We start from the raw sequence: 8018 nt of genomic DNA on the forward strand, positions 1-8018 counted from the left end.
ATGGTCTCGGGGGCAAACAACTGGGGGGCATAGGGGAGAGCTCTCACGGGGATAAGGAGGCCAAAGGAGCGCAGAGAGGATGCGGCCGAGGAGGAAGACGACGGCCAATGCACTGTGCTCTCGTGGGCGCTCGTTTGCGAGCATCGGTGAGGAAGAGGACGGAGGGGGAGAGGGGTCCAGGAGAACGGAGACGAAGAGAGGGAGCCAAGGGACATGCTCACGAGCGCGAAGATAGCTAGAGGGGGAGGGGCCTGAGCAAGAAGACGCTCTGGGCGCGGCCATTGCACGCCAAAACGGTGGTCACCGCGTGCGCTGGTGCACACAGTGCCACAAGTGATGCCAAACCATGTCTGTGGGTTAGTCCCTCCTGGGTAAGTTGTAACTATAGTGGTAACTGGGTGAAAGAGGCTCTGGTTAAATAGTTAGTGAGCTCTGAAGTTTACTCTAGTAAACTTTATCAGCTCAACGTGATCGACAAGGAATTGCTATGGGCCAAATAAGTTGTCTGGGGTGTTTAGCTATGGAGGGACTATGATCCTGGAGGTTTTGAGGAGAAATGGATCAAGATTTACTGCAGTTGCTTCACAACTGACCAAAATGGTCCAGAAACTAGATCATGATGGTGCACTCACATGGAGTGTCAACTTGGGCTCAAATTGGACAAGTATTAGTCATTTGGTCATATGATGATGATCATCAAGTATCATTCCATTTGGCAAAGCCAAAATGGTATTTGCTTCACAAACATCTCCTTTGGACAGAAACTTGCAAAAATTCTATAGGGATTATGGCTTAATGAAATATGCCCAACATTGATGGAGGTATGTTTTATGGGTATAAGAATGATCTGGTAATTTATCAGGATTTTTGAAGCAATATAAAATATACTTGCTTCACAACCTGAAAATAATGCCAGAATCAAAGATTTGCTCCTGTTCTCACATAGATAATTGGACTGGGCTGCAAATGGGTGGAATGGGTTAATATGAGCACATTAAGTAGTGTGCAAAAGTTCAACTCATTTTGATACTCCTAGCTAGTACTTCCTTTACAAAGCCTTATGTCTAACAGAAACTTTGAAAATTCACTGGGGAAGATTGGCTAGGCAAATAAATTTGAACTTGTGCATGAGGCAATTATTTGGACATATAAGCATGCCCAAGGAGTTGGGGAGAAATCAAGAAAAGATAGGTGGCACTTCCTTCACAGAAAACCACACTGGACAGAAATGAAGAATAATTATTGGGGAATTTTTTTTGAACAAGGCAATGAAAAGTTTTGCCATATTTGAGCAAGATATGGCCCAAACAATTTATGAGAATTATTTGGGAATTTTTGGAGTGAGGGAAATATAGGTTGCTTCACAACCTAGGGCAATTTGAGTTATTCCTTTAATAGAAAAGGAATATTCCCAATAAAAAGAATATTGGGATTTGGGCTAGGATGGAAATGACAGGGTCTAGGGAAGGATTTGGATAAGACAAGCCACTCTGGAAGCAAAGGAGAGGGCATCTCCTTCAGTTTCCAGACCACAAAGCCACGGAAAAAGAAAACTCAGGCAAAAACCTCGGAAAAACAAAAGAAAAAGAAAGGGCCAAAAATCAGGCTATCACAACACCGCTTGCTACTACGAGTCTCTAGGTTTCATGGATCATCAGCAAGGCAAGTAACACTTTGATCATATCTCTTTACTACCCAGTTTTATTGCATTAGATCAATCCTCAAACAATTGCATGGTTTGGATGTGATTAATATGTGGGGTTTGGGGAGTAGATGAGGTAGTACCTATTACCTGTTTTATTATCAAACCTTTGGGAATTACTTCTATGTTTGCTTTTATTGCCATGCTATGCTAGTAGACGTGGATTGGGTGAGTGTATTCATGAAAGATGTGAGAGTGATATTTAATGGTTTACTTAAGGTGGCAACTTAAACTCACATCTGGGTGGAGTGAGGCACCTGGGGAACCCAGTGTTGCCTGTATTTTTGGAAATCCCGGGGTACAGTGTGGTTCTCCTATGGACCGCCACCCAGTCTCAAAGGGATCATGAGATCATTCATGCTAGAAACTTCTGTGTGCAGCCACAAGCTACTATGGGCTCTAGTATAGTTGATTAAGTTGTGTGAACACTTGAAGAGGTAGACTAGCAGATGTAGGGGAAAGTAGGTATAACTGTCTACCTAGAGTAGGAGTTTATGCTTCTGAAAGACTGTGTCTCGGTCATCCATTTCTCAAACACCATGTAGTGCGAGAAATCCAGCGGAGGAGATCGAGTCTTGTGGGGAAAAGTGCGCAAACCTCTGCACAGTGTATAAACTAATCATGGTTAGCCGTGTCCCCGGTTATGGACGTTTTGAGTATCTAGTAGCTGGATTATCATGTGAATCTCATCATGTTACTTTAAATTAATTTGTTGGGTTTAATGATGATACTTAATTGGGATTGAGTTGGAGGAACCTTCTCAATGTTTAACAACCACCATGATAGTTTAATAAAATTTATTCCTTTGCAGTAGGGAAAAATTGGCTTTATGCAAAACTGTAACCATAGAGCTTTCCACCAGCCATATATGCTTGTAGTATAGCATTATTCTGTTCATTACTCTCTATGTGTTACATTGCCAGCATATTCCATGTGCTGACCCGTTTTCAGGCTGCAGCGTTCATGTTGCAGACTTTTCAGACGACGAGTAAGGTGCCTTAGGTTGTGGTCTTATACTCAGTGATGCCGTTGGAGTTGATGGACTCGCTTATCTTCCAAGCCTTCCGTTGTTATCGTTATTAGATGGCCTTAAGCCATATTTATTGTAATAAGTTCTCTTTTGAGACATTTGATGTAATAAGTGTGTGATTGCTACTCTGTTATAAACCCTTCAAGTACTATGCGTGTCAGCATTACCGATCCAGGGATGACATTGATGCACAGAGATCAGACTGTTTGAGGTCTGGTCGCTACAGCAGGGTTGACAGAGTTGCAGCATTGTGTGCAGAAACCGAGTGAGACTTTAAGGGATTTCATTCAGAGGTGGACCACTTTGCATCACACCGTTGAAAATGTATCAGAGCATCAAGCAGTGTGTTCCTTGAAGGAAGGCATCAAATACCGAGAGTTGGTCCTGAAGTTCGGTTGGACTGGAGATATGACTCTAACTCAGATGATGGAAATAGCCACCCGGTACGCTAACGGAGAAGAAGAGGATCGAATCCATAGCGGAAAGAGTAAACCAGATGGCCAAGAGGCCGGTGGAGGTAATTCAAATCGGAAACAGAAGCGTAAGGCCGAGCCCGCAGCACCCGATGAGATTGCAGCAGTGGCTCAAGGAAAGTTTAAGGGAAAACCTAAAGGGCCCTAGCCCCTAAGAAGGTAAAGGATCAAGAAGGAAATGATGTGTTGGATTTACCGTGTCACATCCACACGAAGAAGGACGAAGAGGGTAATCTGATTTACCCTAAGCATACCACTCGACAATGTCGACTCCTGATCCAGCAGTTCCGAAAAAACAGCCCGGTGAGAAGGAGAAAGAGTCGGACAAAGACGAGGACGAAGAGGAAGACGACGGTTATCCTAAAGTCAATTCCACCCTAATGATTTTTGCTGATGTTGAGAGCAAGAGTCGGTTGAAAGTTATCAATAGAGAGGTGAATATGGTCGCTCCGGCTATGATGACCACCTACCTTAAATGTTTTTAGACAGCCATCACGTTCGACCAGTCCGATCACCCTCCTCGCATAGCCACCCCTGGGAGGCAAGCGTTGGTGGTCGACCTAGTGGTCGACGACACTAGACTGACCAAAGTGCTAATGGATGGTGGAAGCGGCCTGAACATCCTTTATGCTGAAACTTTGAAGGGGATGGGCATTCCGATGTCCAAACTTAGCAAGAGCAACATGAGTTTCCATGGCGTTATCCCTAGAAAGAAAGTCGAATCACTTGGCCAGATCGCCCTTGACGTGGTTTTTGGTGATTACAAGAATTACCGTAAGGAAAAATTGACATTTGAAGTTGTGGATTTCCAGAGTGCTTATCATGCCATTCTGGGCAGGCCTGCCTACGCACGTTTTATGGCTTGACCATGTTACGTGTACCTCAAGTTGAAGATGCCTGGCCCCAGAGGTGTGATCACAGTTACTGGCAATTGGCAGAAGGCGGAGGAGTGCTTCCAGAAAGGTTCCAAAATTGCCGATGTGCAAATGGCAGCAGTTGAATTTCAAGAATATCAGAAGAATGCAGATCCGAGTGATTTACTCCGAGCTAAGAAGCCTGCCACAGATTCTGCATTTCAGTCGTCTGGTGAAACGAAGCCGATTAATATTCACCCGACCGATCCCAATGCCGCACACTCATATATCAACGACACTCGACGGCAAATAGGAAGAAGCGCTCATCCAGTTCCTCCGTGAGAACTGGGACATCTTTGCATGGAAACCTTCTGACATGTCGGGTGTACCCAGAGGACTGGCTGAGCACCGTTTGCGTGTCGACTCCAAGGTAAAACCCGTCAAAGAGCATCTTCGGTGGTCTGCCGTACAGAAGAGAAAAGCAATTGGCCGGGAAGTGGCTCGGGTCCTAGCAGCAGAGTTCATCCGTGAGATCTACCACTCCGAGTGGCTTGCCAATGTATTCATGGTCCCTAAGAAGGACAATTCACTTCGCATGTGCATTGATTTCAAGCATATCAATCGGGCCTGCCTGAAAGATCATTTCCCTATCCCCCGCATCGATCAGATTGTCGACTCGACGATGGGTTGTGAGCGCTTGTGTTTTTTAGATGCATATTCCGGGTATCATCAGATCCGACTGTATGGCCCCAATAAAATAAAAACAGCCTTCGTCACCCCATTCGGGTGCTTTTGCTATGTCACCATGCCATTTGGTCTTAAAAATGCCGGAGCCACATTCATGAGAATGACTCAGAAGTGCCTGCTCACTCAAATCAGTCGGAATGTGGAAGCATACATGGACAACATTGTGGTCAAGTCTCACAAAGGTTCCGACCTACTGACTGACCTCGCAGAAACCTTTGCCAACCTAAGAAGGTACAATATAAAGCTTAATCAGTCAAAATGCACATTCAGAGTTCCAGGTGGAAAGTTACTCGATTTTCTCGTTTCTAAACAAGGAATTGACGCCAATCCATAAAAAGTTGGTACCATCCTCCGAATGAAACGCCCTATGTGTGTGCATGACGTTCAGAAGCTTATCGGTTGTTTGGCCGCCTTGAGTTGATTCATTTCTCGTCTCGGTGAAAAGGCCTTACCTCTTTAACAATTGATGAAGAAATCCGATAAGTTCGAGTGGAGTGAGGAAGCTGCTGCAGCGTTTGCATAGCTCAAAACCCTACTTTCCACCCAGCCGGTGCTTGCCGCGCCAATCAGCAAAGAGCCTTTACTGCTTTATATTGCAGCCACAGGACAAGTTGTCAGTACAGTACTCACGGTTGAGCGAGAAGAAGAAGGAAAGGCTTACAAGGTTCAGCACCCAGTATATTATCTCTCTGAAGTTTTGACTCCATCCAAGCAACGATATCCACATTATCAGAAGCTTGTCTATGGAATCTACATGACCATGAAGAAGGTTGTACATTATTTCTCTGATCACTCCATTACAGTCGTCAGTGACACACCATTATCTGAAATTCTGAACAACAGAGATGCAGCTGGTCGAGTGGCAAAATGGGCGATTGAACTCCTTCCATTGGATATCAAGTTTGAGGCAAAGAAAGCTATCGAGTCCCAAGCAATCGCAGATTTTCTTGCCGAGTGGATTGAGCAGCAACTGCCGACTCAAGTTCACTCAGAGCATTGGACTATGTTCTTCGATGGCTCCAAGATGCTGAATGGTTCAGGTGCTGGTGTAGTGTTGGTATCCCCCCGTAGAGACAATCTTAGTTATGTTCTCTAGATTCATCTTGATTCTTCCAATAACGAAGCTGAGTATGAAGTGCTTTTATACGGGTTGTGTATGGCCATTTCACTCGGCGTCCGTCGCCCTATGGTCTACGGCGACTCGGATTTGGTGGTTAAACAAGTGATGAAAGAGTGGGATGTTAGGAGCCCAGCCATGACTGGTTATTGCAATGCGGTAAGAAAGCTGGAAAAGAAGTTTGAAGGGTTGGAGATTCACCATATACCCCGAGTGAAAAATCAAGCTGCAGATGAATTGGCAAAGATAGGTTCTAAGAGAGAGGCCATTCCCAGCAATGTGTTTTTGGAGCATATTTATTCACCTTCAGTTCAGGAAGATCCTTTCACTGAAGAGTCCCCACAGCCTAAGAGCGCCACAGATCCGACTGAAGTCGAAATCCCAGCCGTGGTTGACTTAGTCATGGAGGTTTTGGTCGCCCTATGTTGCATACATTCTTAGGAAAGAACTTCTAGAGGATGAAGAAGAGGCTCGACAGATCGTCCGACGATCTAAAGCCTTTACCGTGATAAAAGGTCAGTTGTTCAGGGAAAGTGTAACTGGAGTCTGCCAGAAATGCATCACACCAGAAGAAGGCCGAATGATCCTCAATGATATTCACTCGGGGACCTGTGGTCACCATGCGTCCTCTCGGACCATCGTGGCCAAAGCATACCGAGCCGGATTTTACTGGCCTCGTGCCAACGAGATGACAAAAGAAATAGTGGACAAATGTGAGGGCTGTCAGTTTTACTCCAACATGTCCCATAAGCATGCATCAGCCCTGAAGACTATTCCACCCGTCTGGCCTTTCGCTGTCTGGGGATTGGACATGGTTAGACCTCTGAGGACTGGCAGGAGTGGATTTACCCATGTACTGGTGGCAGTCGACAAGTTTACCAAATGGATCGAAGCCAAGCCCATTAAAAACCTTGAAGCAAGTATAGCTATAAGTTTCATCAGAGAATTGATATTCAGATATGGTCTTCCACACAGCATCATCACAGATAACGGGTCGAACTTCGACTCTGACGAATTCAGAGCCTTTTGTACCTCCCAAGGTACGAGGGCCGATTATGCTTCAGTCGCCCATCCACAGTCGAATGGACAGGCTAAAAGAGCAAATGGATTGATTCTCAAAGGACTGAAACCCCGATTAATGCGTGAACTCAAGCATGCAACAGGGCCCTGGGTTGATGAACTTCCATCAGTACTTTGGGGATTGAGGACAACTGCTAATCGGTCGACTAAGCGAACTCCATTCTTCTTGTCTACGGAGCTGAAGCCGTACTCCCAAGTGATCTACTCCACAATGCGCCCCGAGTCGAGCTCTTCTCAGAAGAGGAAGCAGAACAGGCTCGGCAAGATGCGGTCGATCTCCTGGAAGAAGAAAGAGAGATGGCCTTGATCCGGTCGACCATTTATTAACAAGACCTGCGTCGATTCCATGCCAGAAACATAAGGGGTCGGGCATTTCAGGAAGGAGACTTGGTTCTTCGAGTGGACCAGCAGAAACTACACAAGCTCGCTCCTGCTTGGGAAGGCCCTTTCGTCGTCACCAAAGTGCTCCACAATGGAGCATATCATCTTTTCAATGTCGAGCACAATAAAGATGAGCCACGCGCTTGGAATGCGGAACTTCTCCGCCCCTTTTACTCTTAAAGTATTTAGACTATTGAGATGTAATAAGAAGTACCTTTTAGTTTGATTATCAAAAGACATGATTTTACAGTCTTCCAAATGATTGTTGTTCATTTTTTGCATGTTCTAAAATCCCCCAGTGGGTGCCTTAGCTGCGAAACCGTTTCGCCTAAGTTGAAGAAAATACCCTACCGAGCGGTGAGCCAGCCTCTCACTCGGAGGCTTAGCTGCGAATCCGTTTCGCCTAAGTGTTAAAAAATCCTACCGAGTGGTGAGCCAGCCTCTCACTCGGAGGCTTAGCTGCGAATCCGTTTCGCCTAAGTGTTAACAATTCCTACCGAGTGGTGAGCCAGCCTCTCACTTGGGGGCTTAGCCGCAGTCCAGTACTCGCCTAAGTTGAAGAAAAAATCCTACCGAGTGGTGAGCCAGCCTCTCACTCGGGGGCTTAGCTGCAGTCCAGTACTCGCCTAAGTGT

The 8018-nt window shown here is 45.7% G+C and overlaps 1 pseudogene; it reads left to right on the forward strand.

Moving 5' to 3' along the window:
• LOC119338800 overlaps positions 1-8018 on the forward strand; it is a 34251-nt pseudogene that overhangs the window by 771 nt on the left and 25462 nt on the right.

Source organism: Triticum dicoccoides, chromosome 7B (assembly GCF_002162155.2).
Source record: "Triticum dicoccoides isolate Atlit2015 ecotype Zavitan chromosome 7B, WEW_v2.0, whole genome shotgun sequence".
Taxonomy (NCBI): Eukaryota; Viridiplantae; Streptophyta; class Magnoliopsida; order Poales; family Poaceae; genus Triticum; species Triticum dicoccoides.